At 34.7% G+C, this 15,715-nt stretch overlaps 1 pseudogene; it reads left to right on the forward strand.

Moving 5' to 3' along the window:
• Positions 1-4,516: 4,516 nt before the first annotated feature.
• On the forward strand, positions 4,517-15,216 carry LOC122136475 (annotated as a pseudogene).
• Positions 15,217-15,715: the final 499 nt, after the last annotated feature.

The raw sequence follows: 15,715 nt of genomic DNA on the forward strand, positions 1-15,715 counted from the left end.
TGAACATATTAACAACACAGCTAGTAATGACAGCGTTCGGTTTTATTGTGTCATCAATTAATACACTTCTTAATTACAATACATTACATATTTATACATTATTACATTATGTTGTCAATAAATTACCTTTATCAGTAAGTTTTGGCCACTGCCTGACATCATCTACCCAATTTTCCCTTTCACCAGACATTTTCTTTAATGAACAGGATCCGCTTTCATTGAAATGTCATTAGAGGGCACCGGCAAGTGTCACACCGTCACACTTCGCAGGCACGCAGTAATGGCGGCAGGCAAGATGGCGGCGCCCATAGAGTTTGCGGGCGGATTTTGTGAATAATCATCTATTATCAAAAGAGACTGCGTTACTGGTTTCAAAGTTGTCATCACATAGTAAATAGCCTACATGTTAAAACAAAGTAAACTGTTTGTGTGCACTGTATTGCGCGATTGTTTTTGCACACTATATATGTCCCAAAGTTAAGTGTACACACCGAAGTGCATGAAGGACCGTCAGGGTGTATTCTGGCAAACTGTTTACCTGTCACGTTTCGCAATCGGCAAAGCAAACTGTTTTCCCAGCACTATATCATAGAAAGTATGAGGTTTGATAAGTAGAAGGCGGGGCAACAGTTAAAACATTTCAAAGTTAAAGTTCATGCAAAACACATCAATAGACAAGTTTCAGTCACATATTTATGGTTCAGGCCTATAACAAAAACCCAGTGTTAATGCAGAGCGCATCTGGCGCATTAGAATACTGTAGAAATACTGTATTTTCAAGAAGAATACTGTAGCAGATTACGAACTTTTAATCTCACATAAATTCCTCCCACGCACTTTTTCGGTCAAGTGTGTACACATGGAGGTTTTCAAGAGCCGGTGTGAATAAATACAGATTTAAACTCAGAGAGACAGGATAGTCTGCGCATGATCTGAGCGCTGAACACTCATGCAGCAGGAGGGCGCTCGCTTGCACTCCTGCAGTGTGTGTTTCATTCATACTCGAAATCGAAGGGCGCTCTCGTGCAGAAAGATGTACCAGGACATTCCTAATATGGACACAAGCGTCCAGCTATTGCTGTATGAAAAACAGAAACGTTTGGAAACATTGGAAACATGAAAGACATTAAACATACGATTGCGACAATATATGGTTTATTTGTGTTTTTCAAGTCATCTCTAGGTCAATTCAAAAGTATACGAACAATGCAGTGCTAAATGACATAGCATTTATTATGTTTTTTAAAGAAGTATTCTGCCTTATGTGATAAGAAAGTGTTTGTAGTATATAAACAAATCATTATTATTGATTATTGTCCAGCAGTTATCTGATTTCTAAGCCTATACGTTTTTGAACAGTAAATTGTTAATGTTTTTTAAAGAAGTTTTTTTTTTCTGTTCACCAAGCCTGCATTTATTTGATCAGTAAAACAGTACAATTTTGAAATATTTTTACAAGGCTTTTTAAAATAACTGTTTTCTATTTTTAAAATGTGATTAAAAATTAATTTTGATTTCAAAGCTAAATTTTTAGCATCATTACTCCAGTCACGTGATCCTTCAGAAATCATTTTAATATTCTGATTTCCTGTTCAAAAAGCATTTATTATTATGATGTTGAAAATAGCAGAGTAGATTTTATTTCAGAATTTTTTTTTTAAATAGAAAAGTTCAGAAGAACAGCATTGATCTGACAACAGTAATCTTTGTAACATTATAAATATCTTTATCATCAGTTTTGATAAATTTAAGGCATCCTTACTAAATAAAAGTATTAATTTCTATAATATATAAAACAAAAAAACTGATCTTTGGTTCCTTCTAATCAAAAAAAAAAACCCTTATCTTTTTTTCCTATGTTTTTTTTTTTTTTTTTTTTACTGTTTTAAATATTGATAATAATAATAATTAAAAAAAGTTTTGTTGAGCAGCAAATCAGCATACTACAATGATTTCTGGAGGATCATGTGACACTGAAGACTGGAGTAATGATGCTGAAAATACAGCTTTGATCACAGGAATAAATTACATTTGAACAGATATTCACATAGAAAGCAGTTATTTTAAATAGTAAAAATATTTCACAACATTGCTGCTAACATTTCTGTCCCCCTCACTTCTGAAATGATGGCTACGCCCCTGCTGTAGGCTATCATTGCAGAGCTGAAGAACATGATTTTTACAATAACAACATGAAAAAATATGTACAATAACAATATGACACAATTTAAGAAAAGATGGAAGAGATGTGTTTTTAGATGTTTCTTGAAGATGCATGTGCATTACTGCATGTAAAATATATTTTGCTATGCAATAACAATTTTAAAGGTAACAGTGTAATTAAAAAGGCAATGGTTGACATACTGTAATGATGTTTGTAATTGTATTTTACCGGACACTTACTGTATCAGTTAAATATATTACACACTTTCATTATACTGAATTTATAGAATAGAGCAGGTTTATTGCACAGCTGTACTTTGAAATTTAAGCTCTAGTGGCAATACACACTTACAAACAGTTCTAATGCACATGTAAACAAATATGTACAGATCTACGAAGTTGCATATTTACATTATTTTTACAGTAACTTTGCAATCTGTACAAATAAAACTAATTAATTTATTCCTTGTGTTATGTCTAATCCTTAACATCAGCTAATCTACTACTTTGTGCTGTTCTTCAGTTATTAATTACTGATGTAATATCAGGGTCGAAGTTATAATACGCTTAGTAGGCCTACTGTAAACCCATGGCTTTATCAGATCTGTTCAGAATTGGCTGGAGGAGGGTGAGCAGAATTCGGCTGCTTACTTCTTTAGGTTGGAAAGGCAGCAAATTAAAAAAATTTCAGCAACATAGTTCAGCAACTATGTATTGATAAGAAAATAACTAATGACTTTGAGATAATTGCAGATTTTTGTGCTACATTCTTTAATGATTTATTTTCTTCCAAATTCTGCCAGCAGGATTTTTTGATTCTTACTTCTCACATAAAATAAATGAATAGCCTAAGGAAGACTGTCGTCTTTGTGATGAATCAGGATAAAATCAGGGTTTCATCCCCATCGTTTTTTTATTTAATATTGAAATCTGAAAAATGTAATATTCTTTTATCTCATGAATTTACTTCATACCTGCCCTCACAACTAGAAATAATCCACAGATGAGTCTATCAGTGTCAGAAATGTACTTTCCCATTAGGGGCAACTGATTTGTTTTTTTAACGATTTAAACAATATCATAAAATTCCCAAACAACGCTGCTTCAAGTTGCTTCAACTTCGTGCGATTGCTTCGTAAATATACAAGGGAATAAATTCAAGTGTTTGTCTTTAATAATTGGTGAGTGAATTGTCTATAATAATGGGTCTTTCAAATACTGATATCAGGATTCACATCTGAGAACTACTATCCTTCCCCATCATGCCACACAATGTAAGTGTAAAAATAATGTAAATATGTAACTTCACATAATTCTGTACATATTTGTTTACATGTTTACATTTGAATAAAAACACTTGACTCTCTACTTGGCCCCTGTTCGTTTTCTAACTAGCTGCTTGTTTTTCATTTAAAAAAACACTTACTTTCTATATTCTTTATATTTCTATTCTATCTACTTGTTTTCTTTGTGTTTGTGTGTGTGTGTGTGTGTGTGTGTGTGTGTGTGTATAAGTCAACATTTGAAGTGGATCAAATCGTTTAATCAAAGTTGCCCTAAAACCAAAATGCGTTCTTGTTTAACTTTTTTGATCCACTTCAAATGTTGACTATATATATATATATATATATATATATATGTGTGTGTGTGTGTGTCCTCATTAGTGCTTTACATAAAATCGTCTGATAAATATAAATGTAATAATTAACTTTTTATTGCTCTTTTGTTAGTTTTGACTGCTTTAATTGTCCTCATTAGTAAGTAGCTTTGGATAAAATCGTCTGATAAATATAAATGTAATAATTAAAATTTCCACCATATCCAAACAAGTGGTTAGCGTTATTTCAAAGGACATAAACCATCTCTGATTTTTATTTTATCGTGTCGTATTGTTATTGTACATATGCATGTGATCCCTCGAGAAATCGTGTTCTTCAGCTCCGCAGTGATAGCCTACAGTATTATACAGTATTCTAATGCTCCAGATGCGCTCTGCATTAACACTGGGTTTTGTTATAGGGCTAAACCATAAATATGTGACTGAAACTTGTCTATTGATATGTTGTTTTGCATGAACTTTAACTTTGAAATGTTTTAACTGTTGCCCCCGCCTTCTACTTCTCAAACCTCATACTTTCTATGGTATAGTGCTGGGAAGACACAGAGGAACATTGTGCTCGAGTTACCCATCGCGTGTGTACAAGCACAGTTTGCTTTTACTTGGACTGGCAACAGTTTGCTTTGCCGATTGCGAAACTTGATTGGTAAACCGTTTGCCAGAATATACCCTGACCCAAATCCGTGGCCGGGGGTTCCAGATCAGCGCTCTGTCCCATCGCAACGGCACAAAGAGGGACAGCTGACAAAAAGACAATTCTGCCAGGATAGGTGGAGCCAGAAGCGCTCATTTTTGTCTTTATGTTTTCCGTCATAATGGAGGAGACGGTGATGTAGTCCTACCTCAGGCTTAGCCGAGACCGTGGCCAGGTAAGTTACTCTGGTTGACTGGGTCCTTAATTGAATGCATTAATTCGTTATTAAAAAAGATGAAAATGGAGTTGAATATGTTTGCTTGTCTTATAAGGCAGAAACAATAAACCACAAAAAGCCCACGAATCCCAACAAAGACTGCTACCGAGGATTCATGTTTGCCAGCCCAAGTGACCCCCTTTGCCCAGTTAAAAGTTTTTCAAAAAGTACACCACTAAATGCCCACCTCCTTCTATCTTCATCCACTGAAAGCCCCACAGGAGCTTGACAGGCGAGAGAACCTCGCAGTGGGGGAGCTAGAGTTTTATACAGGGGGGGGCCAGGGCTAATTCAGGAGGTCTATGACAGAAAATCAGTGTATAACTCAACCTGGCATAAAAAAAAATGGGAATTATATAAATTAATACTTTATTTAACAAGGATGTTTTAAATTGATCAAAAAGATGATAAAGAAATTTAAAATGTTACAAAAGATTTCTATTTCAGATAAATGCTGTTCTTCTAAACTTTCTATTCATCAAAGAAACCTGAAACAATTCTACTCAACTGTTTTCAACATAATAATAATAATAATAATAATAACTGTTTTTTGAGCAGCAAGTCAGAATATTAGAATGATTTCTGAAGGATCATGTGACTGGAGTAACAATGCTAAAAATTCAGTTTTGAAATCGCAGGAATAAATTACATTTTAAAATATATTCAAATAGAAAGCAGTTTTTTTTAAATAGTAAAAATATTTCACAGTATTACTGCTTTTGCTGTATTTTGGACCAAATAAATGCAGACTTGGTGAGCAGAAGAGAATTCTTAAAAAAAAAAAAAAACATTAAAAATCTCTTTTACTGGTAATGTAGTCTACACTTTATGTTTTTCCCTTCATTTTTTTCTAAACTAAACTACACCCTAACGATTGTTTCCTATACAAGTTCATATTAGACCATTTTTTTATAATAACTAAATATAATAATCTATACATAATATAATAATCTATACATTTTTATTAATTATAATAAAAAAAGCAATTATGAGTAAATATATAAATGTAATTTTTTGCAAAATTCTCTGTACTGTACATTTTTCTTGTTAGTTTATGGACACTAATGAGTGGATTTTCTGCTGTTAATATTTTCTAGCTGCTGTCTTTCCGCGGTTGAAACACTCTTTGAGTGATTACATAATACACATTACTTTCAACATGGATCGGATGTTCCTTCAGTGTTTACTTCATGCTAATAAAAATGCACTCCTGCTTCACTTGAACTTGAGGCAAAGCGGGAGCGCGCATGATCCATCACGCTAATAAAAAAGCTCCAAAACTGTATTTATCGTTTGAAATTCTTAATAAAATTTGAATTAACATTTTGAATGCTGAGACTTTGTTTCCTACTGTGTCGTGTCCGTCAGCTCGTTGTCTGTGTCCTCGCTGCTCTGCGATGTTTTTGACTCCAAGAGAAAATGAACGTGTGTCGCGAGAGCGCGTACACAAGTGGCTGGAAATAGACGCGATGAAGTGCGATGTGGAACACTAGACCAAACGCAATGCATCATTGATTTCACGGCTAAAATAAACGCTTCTTTCAGTACAATTAAACAAAGAAAATGAAATAGTAGCAAAGTAATTATAGGGGTGACACCCGGGGTGGCCGATTAGATGTCAGGGGTGTCCAGTGCCACCCTGACACCCCTCTGGCTCCGCCACTGGAACCTCGGAAACATGCTTCCTGGCATCTGCGAGGCAGTGGGGTTATCCAAAAGATACACCAGCCATTCACTGAGAAGCACCGCAGTTCAGATTCTGACAGAAGCAGGGCTGGAGAGCAGACAAATCATGTCTGTCACAGGGCACAAGTGTTAAACAAGCCTGAGAAGCAAAAACCTGACAAATGTCTTAAAATAATTTTGTCTGAACAATGTCTTGAGATGCGGTAACCATAACCATAGTGCGGAGGTATAGGTGGAATGAGGAATTATTATTTGTGTGTAATAAATCCAGTATTTAGATTTGACTCTCCCTTGCCTCTGAATATTCACCATCATTATAAGGACTAAATAAGTGTCATAATAATAGTTTGTGTAGGTTCTGTAAAGTCTAAATCTTTTAAAGTTATTCAGTGATAATCATAGTTTACAAATCTCTGAAAAATTAACACCTGATGTAAATGCAGCACTGTAACATCTTTCATTCAGCACCTTAATATATAAATATTTTTATATATATGCTCAATATGTGACTCTTTACATTGTTTTGTAGGTAAAAGGTTTAGTTTTTTTGGAGGATTTCAGCTGCTGTTCTGCTCAGTGTGTTGTTGGAAGATAGCTGCGTCATAACAACAGAAGTCTGTTTTCTCAAACTTTAGGTGTAAATATAAAGTATGAAATTGTTTGTGTTTATAATATAAATTCCAAGGACAACAGTTGCCCATGTGAAAACTTATCACATATAGTGTGACAGTGTGTTTTCTATCTTGTTTTCCAGATTAATAACAGTGAAATATTTCACCAAATATCAAATGAACAAACACTGTTTAATCATCATAAAAGGAAAATTAGTGCGAAAAAAGGTAAGTGAAATTGCAGTTATTGCTTTTAAAATATTACAGATATGAAAGCAGGAGATTTAAATTTGCTCTGTTTTTTATTTTCCCACAATTGAAACAGGATTTAAAAAAAAATAAAAAAATGTCAATAAATTAATTGTATGAAATGTATTTGGTAAGTGTATGTGTGTAAGCAAGTATTGAGCTGAATTGTGGTTCATTGATGGGACCGGAAGAAGAAAGACTAAACTGAATTTTTTTTTTTATCCTCTTAAACAGATAAAGGACCACTAATAATAAATTGGCTTCTATATCCTCTTAAACAGATGCACCTTTCTTAAATATTTCATTAATGCTTTATATACTTTATAACTTTCCAAGCCATTATTCAACAGTTTTTTTTTAAGTGTAAAATTTCCTATCCCCATTTCTTTAAACTCTTCCACTAGAATTATCCTTTCATTTTGATAAGCAGTGCAATATATTAATACATGATCTACAGTTTCTTCTAATCCACATAGACTGCAATTCCCAGACTCATGTTTGTTCATTCTATACAGGAAATAATTACAATTCTACTACCTCGACTTCCTCTTTCACCACCAATTTTATTTTGAATCTGATAAAGATGTCTTCCTGGTTCCTCATTCCATTGTACTTGCCATTTGCCTTTTATATTATAGCCTTAACTTCTTTAAAAAGTGGAATATTCAGTTCTATATAAGATCCTTTCAGCGCCTCCTTTGCTAGATGATCCACTTCCTTTACCCACATCTTCCCATTTTCCAAGGCATTTTATCCCTGGCCCGCCATCTTTGCCCTCTGCTGGGTGTTAACAGAGTGCCTCAGGGCCTCATGTGTCTGTGGACATCATGCGCATCACAACGTTTGCTATTTCTACTAGTTTAAGCAGTTTTTCTGTAACAGAAAGTGATAGTCGATGTGTATGAAATGTATTTTCTTTGTGTACGCAAGTATTCAGAGGCAAAACACTTGCATGTTAACACCATTGTGTGAGTTTCTGATTATAATACATGGTTTCTCTTTTCATATTTTTCTTTTAGCATCCGTTTTTCTCAGACATGAAGTTAATTTTTTTGACACTGCTGGTTATTATTGGAATTACGGATTCAAGATCAGGTAATGATTTATTATTTTTAAAGAGATGAAGCATTTACATTTACATTTAATCATTTAGCAGACGCTTTTATCCAAAGCGACTTACAAATGAGAACAGTAGAAACAATCAGATCAACGAGAACAACAACGGTATACAAGTGCTACAACAAGTCTCAGTTAGTCTAGTACAGAACACGTAGCCAGGGTTATATTTTTTTTTTTTTTTTTTTTTTTTTTTTTTGAATATGATAGAAAAGAAAAAGAAAAAAAGGTAAGTACTAGTATTAGTTGGTTAAGTGCAGGCGAAAAAGATGAGTTTTAGATGTTTTTTTGAAAATGAGTAAAGACTCAGCTGTTCGAATTGAGATCGGGAGGTCATTCCACCAGCTGGGACCAGTCCAGGAAAAAGTCCGTGAGAGTGATTTTGAACCTCTTTGGGATGGCAACACAAGGCGTCGTTCACTTGCAGAGATGAAGCATGTCTTTATTTGTTAAAGTGGTAGGAAGACCTAATTACACAAGGAATAATGTACAGTATGCTGGTCATCATCTGGCTAAAGGTGTTAATTCTGTACATTTTCCCTGTAGCCCTAAAGTCAAAAATGATGTAGCGAATCAGGAAATATGAATAATCAATAATAACTAGTTATGAGTATTTATAAATATTTAGATCCGCTGTAAGTATCTAATTGACCTCTCAGTGTCAACTGTCTGTCAATTCTAAGAACGTTAATTTCCTGGTTAAGGAAAATAACTTTCTTACTGTACAATACTACTCAGAGCATGTAGCTAAAATCTGCATGATTAGGGACTTCAGTTATGAGCAAACAATGAACAACCTCAAGTGTGATACAAATAAGACTTTATTAACTACATAAAAACGTAAACTAGTCTAGCATACACACACACACACACACAGAGTTGATGGTGAGTAAACCAATGAAAACTATAATTTAATGAGTTTATTTATGATTCATTTTGTGTACATGTTGCTGTTTTATGTTTATATCACAGTGAATGTTCTTCATCTTAAGTCCTTCAGTGATCACTGTAGACTGATTTGACTGATTTGATTGGGTTTGATCAATCGGGAGGGCTTCGTCTCTTTCCTGGTTAAGGAAAATAACTTTCTTACTGTACAATACTACTCAAAACATGTAGCTAAAATCTGCATGATTAGGGACTTCAGTTATGAGCAAACAATGAACAACCTCAAGTGTGATACAAAATAAGACTTTATTAACTACATAAAAACGTAAACTAGTCTTACACACACACACACACACACACACACACACACACACGCATACAGTGGGCATAGGAAAAAGGCGTTAAAGCTTAAGCAGTAAAGAGATGAGAAATAAAACATGAAGCTATCATACAATTTGATATTCAGCAGCCTGAAGGAAACATCAGTTTCTTAGTTCAAACACATCTTTGTAAAAGGTGCATATGATACTTAATGTGTCAGTTAATAAGACTAAGTTTGATACTTGCAAGTCTCGCTTGTTTGAAAAAGAGTCCTGATGCACTTTGGGGCTCCAGTTGGTCTCTGCTGAGGTGAGTTGATGAGAAAGACCAGTTCGAATCAGAGGATATTGATGAATGGAAAGTCAAGGCCGAAAAGCCTGGCACAAGCTTAGGGTGGTTTTTAAAGTTCTTAGCTCAGCATCTTCTCCTGGAATTCCTGAAATCTAAAAGAACCACCCCGATCTGGTGATCAGTGATCTATATAGGGTGACGTTGTCACACCCTCAGGATTTGAGTGAGCCATTGAGGAATGGTACCTTTTGGAGGGAAGTTTTACAACTCTTTGTTTCTAGTATGGTGTCTTGCATATGAAATTAGATTGGGGGGTTCAAGAGAAGATTCTTTAAGATTCTTATAAAACTAATGGTGTTGCATAGGCATCAACATATAATATACACTCTCATTTAGATCATGAAAATACGAACTCATAGATAACAAACATCATATAGCTGAGGTTATATTAACTAGTGATCCATCATAAGCATGAATAACACACATACAATACACAAAACACAATGTACAAGAACAGTAACAGCATACACAATACCCTAAAGTATATGTGTGTTCATTCAAAGAAAGGTTTTTCTATGAATTAATTAGAGAAGAGTCCCTTTTTATGTGCATTATGTGTCTGTTTTTGAGAGACTTGAGTTAGGAGTTGCTTAGCCACACTCCTGGGTGTCGTAAACCTAGTGTTATCAGATAGTGTGCCTGTGGTTGCTTTGGAACCAGAGGCCTGTTCTGCCCTTTTTGAGGTGATAGTTGCCTTTTGGGGAAGGGTCCATAGATCCTTTGGTTAGATGAGGAGGCGTTAGATATTATTTGTGAAATATAACAAATAGTTGTGTGTCTGATTGGTCCAAATGCTACAATGATATGTTATGATCAGTGAGATGTGAAAGATCAAATTGTGTCGTTTCAGTTTCAACATTAAACCTGGGTTGACACATCTAAGTGTACTGCTCTTATGATTTGTTTGTCCTTTTGGAGGTTGCCACTCAGTGATATATGAACATTATACAAACTATCTTCTTTTGTAAAAGGAATGGAAGGTTTGGAGAGTAAATAAATGATGACACCTCAGTTTACATAATGTAGTGAAGACTCAAAACCTGTTAAGACTTATTCTCCTTCTCTTTTACAGAGCAGTATGAAGTTGTGGAACCTGCAGATACAGTATTTGCTTTAGCTGGTGAAGATGTTATTCTGCCCTGTTCAGTCAAATCCAACATCAGTGTTGTGGACATGAGAGTGGAGTGGTTTAGACCTGATCTGAAAAACTCACTAGTGCATCTCTACGAGGATCATGACGACAGAAACACAAATCAGAGTCAGTCCTACAGAGGGAGAACAAAACTGGATCATCAAGAATTACAGAGAGGAGATGCATCACTCAAACTCTCATCAGTCCAAGTCTCTGATGAAGGACGTTATAAGTGTTTTATTCAGTCCAAATCCTGGTCTGTTAATGCCACTGTTAATGTCAGAGTTGAGGGTGAGTAAACCAATGAAAACTATAATTTAATGAATTTAGTTATGATTCATTTTGTGTACATGTTGCTGTTTTATGTTTATATCACAATGAATGTTCTTCATCTTCATCTATAGCTGTTGCAGGAAGTCCTCCGGTGATCATTGTAGATGGGTTTGATCAATCGGGAGGGCTTCGTCTACAGTGTGAATCTGAAGGTTGGTATCCTGAACCTGTTCTTGAGTGGCTGGACAGTAAAGGAGTCCGTTTGAGTTCAGAAACTACAGAGACACACAGAAATGAAGATGGATTCAGTGTGAAACACACTGTCACTGTATATGAGAGAGACAGCAAGATTCACTGCAGAGTCAAACTGAAGCATCACATGCTGGAGACACTGATTATTGCCACAAGTAAGTACTGACACATTGTTTCTGTACTTGTTTGTCATGTTCTTGTGGTATTTTTGATTCAGTTAAAAATAAATAAATAATTCATTATCAGCTTAGGCCATTAAGTCAAAAGCACAGATGCATTAAGTGTTTACAATAGTTTTGTATTAACAGTATGTATGTATGTACAATTCAAAATTGATCATCATATGATTAAAAATGATTTAAAAATGTTTGATTTACACAGTGTGCTTAATTATGGTTTTGTTTGGCAGGTAATATGTTTGATCTCTGGAGGACATCAGTCATCATGATTTCAGTAGCTGTTGTTCTCAGTGTGAATGCTGGAATACTGATAGCTGTGTTTACTAAGAATAACAGAAGTAAATTCTTGTTTTCTTGTTATTTTATTTAAGTAAATAGACTGTGAAAAGTTCTCATGAACAATGTTAACGCCACCACATCTCAAATTAATGTTTGGGTTTAATCCATGATGGCAGTTTTAAACAATATAAAACGAGTTTATGTAGCTAGACACTTGTTGGCTGGTTTCCTTGGTTGAACAGATGTAGGCATATGGTGTATTCCAGAAAGCAAGGTTAGCTTACCATCACATATACGCTGAGCTCTCAGGTGATTTCAGTATGAATAAACACTTTGAAAGTGGATCCTCACGATCCTTCTGGCTTTTGGGGTTTTAAGCAGGATAAATTACCACAGGGATAACTGGCTTGTGGCAGCTTAAGCTTAAGTGTTCATAGCTATTTCACTTTTTGATCCTTCGATGTTGGCTCTTCCTTTCATTTTAAATCAGAATTCACCAAGTGTTGGATTGTTTGCTGACCAATAGGGAACGTGACCTGGGTTGACTAAGGAACTGCATTTTCAGATATTTGGTGCATATGTTTGGCTGAGGAGTCACTGGTGAGAAGCTACCATCTGTAGGATTATGACTAAATCTGGGTGGAACCCCTAGCAGGATGACCAGGACACTGACCCACACTGGAGTTGAGGGAGGAAGGAGCCATGGTGAGGCTTGGCTGCAGGAATCAGGGCGACGATTGACTGAGACACAGCCAAAGGAAGTGGAGTCCAAGGTGGAGCCAAAGTCACAATCATATGAATGAGGACAAAGCACAGCTGAAATCCATGAAGCAGCAAAACACATCACAAACCAAGCAAAACACAGATGAATTACAAATGAACTGTAGATGAAGGCCAGGAAGTCAGTTGTTCAGGCAGAGTGAACAGCGAGTCAAACAGCGCTTCAGCATTTCAGAAACAGGAACAAAACAGCTGGGTAAAGTGCAACGAGAACTAACCATGAACTAAATGAAAATCTTAAATAGACAGACTAAACCAATAACGAAATGAATAGAAGGTGTGCAAGTAAATCAAACGATAAAAAAGCATGTAGTAACAGATGAAAACCAAAGTGCTCCAGAGCTGGTTTTGTTCAGATTGCTATGGCTACTTGCATACCTTAAAAGGTGCCTCTGTTTTTGGAACCGAAAACTGAGTTTATCTGCTTACTTACCCTTAAACATAACCGTGTATGTCACATAATCTGCTTTCTGGAATACCCCCCAGGTGAATATAGCCTATATATTTAATGCTGTTTTCTCATGTTTCATTATGAGATTTGAGAAGGAGAATAAAACATGTACAAATTTTTCTTTATTGAGTTATTAATTTATTATTCATTTAAAGTCAGTCTCTTAACAGAATCTGTGTATTAGTTTTGTGTATCTTGTCCTGGTCAGCATTTGTTTGTATATTGTATATTTATTCAGTTAGCAGATGTACATAACTTGCTGTTCATGGCTTGTTCTTTGTTAGAGTTATATATATATATTCATCTTTTTCTGAATTTCCTTTAGAATTTGATCAACGTTTACAAAATCAGAAGATGATTATATTACAAGGTGAGTTTGTTTATATGGCTTCATTAAAATATTAATTTATTACTTTTGAATTGTTTGAATGAAGGAATGAATTAATGAATTAATTAATATGCTGTGTATTCATATGTGTATCCAATTAGTTATATTTTATTATAAGATATTTAAACACTGTAAAGTGTCTTGGATTTTTTTTTGGATCAAGTGGTGATTAAAATTATTGATTTTTATTATTGATCTAAAGATTAATTCTGTTATGAAGCCTTTATAACTTTGTACTTTATGTTTTTAGAGATCACGCATTTAAGAACACACACAGGTGAGTGAAAATTACTCATGTTTAATAACATAATTATTTATTTTAATAATTCTATTTTCCCAAATTCATTATTATGTCAATTCTTTTATGTGTTTGGGAGTTTTGTATAATGCACTGTATAAATGCAATCAAATGATTTAAATCCTAAATGATCAAATGCAGTTTTAGTCCCATAAGGGAAAACTATTTATTTAAATGTATAAATGTTTAACAAAAGAAAAGCAAGACAAACAAATCACCAGGCGATCCAGCAATGAGCAACAAAATGACACACAGAGAAAACTCAAGCACATATAATAAAACAGCAAAAACATGATCAGAAAAATTAGATCATTAAACATTACATTTGTTTACAATTAATGATGTATTTTTTATTCCTGTTTATCTTGTTGTAAAGTTACCATAATTCTTATTAAAATAAAATTAAACATTGCCTGTATTTTATTATACTCATCTGTAAAGCAGATGTTTCAAAATTTTTAGCAGGGGATGTGATTCTGGATGCTGACACGGCTCATCCACGTCTCATCATGTCTCGTGATGGGAAACAAGTGAGTTATGGAAACACAACCTGGAAGGAGTGAATGGAAAAAGATTTAATGATTATCTTGGTGTTCTTGGGAAGGATGGATTCTCCTCAGGATGTTTTTACTATGAGGTTCAGACGAAGGGGCAAACTGAGTGGGATTTAGGAGTGGCCAGAGCATCTGTTTACTGGATGGGCTTGACTGTTGTGAGTCCTATGATTGGATACTGGACTGTGAGTCTGAGAGATGGGGAGTGTTGGGCTCGTAAGTCTCCACACGTATCTCTTCCTCTGAATGTGAATCCTCAGAGGGTCGGTGTGTTTGTGGATTATGAGAAGGGTCTTGTCTCTTTTTATGATGTGGAGGGTATGTCTCTTATGTATTCTTACACTAATCAGTCTTTTGATGAGAAACTCTATCCATTTGTTAGTTTGGGGTACCTGAGGAATGAAAACTCAACACCACTGATTATCTGTGATGATTACTTCTGAGACCAGTGGCTGAGTTTGCATGTTGAAGTGAATGAAATAAAAGGAAATACAATAATTGCAAGAGTTATAGCAATACATATTAAATATTATTTACACTACCAGTTAAAAATGTGGACATTTGGATAATAATGAAAAGCATCATGAAGAGCTTATCATACAGTTACCATACAGTGTCTTTTTAATCCTGTTTTTGTTATCATTTGTTATCATGTGTATGTACGAATTTGTGTGTGAAATAATGGCACCTGGGCCAGGTGTCATATGTTTCAATCATTTCTCAGTCTATTTTTTCTTTTAAATTTTAAAAAGGTGTTGTATTTTTGGTTTTATTTCATTTGAATATTTTACTTAAAAATCTATTGCAGTCCATCAAATTGATAGGAAAAGCGAGACTACTTCCACAAATGCCAATCATAAATCCTATAAACAAAGCTCGCAGACACATGACTACACAGAGAGAATGATTTCAGCGGCCCGTTTATTAGCTGGAATAATGGGAGGGACTCTTTCATTGCGTGGGTTATTCGGTGATAGGTGATAGAGAAAATCAACCTGGGTTATTTTATTTATGACTATTACAAACTGTCATATGAACTCTGGATTGCTTTATTAATATCATGTCATATATCATATAAACAACTGAGTAGGTACATCGTGTCACAACTAAGAAATACATTTACCTGAACAAGAGTTTGTTTAGCATGAGGTCTTATATTGGTTTAGAACAAAGAATATATATTCTTACAAATGACATGACTTTTTTTTTAAGTAT

The sequence above is a fragment of the Cyprinus carpio genome, chromosome B3, assembly GCF_018340385.1.
Source record: "Cyprinus carpio isolate SPL01 chromosome B3, ASM1834038v1, whole genome shotgun sequence".
Taxonomy (NCBI): Eukaryota; Metazoa; Chordata; class Actinopteri; order Cypriniformes; family Cyprinidae; genus Cyprinus; species Cyprinus carpio.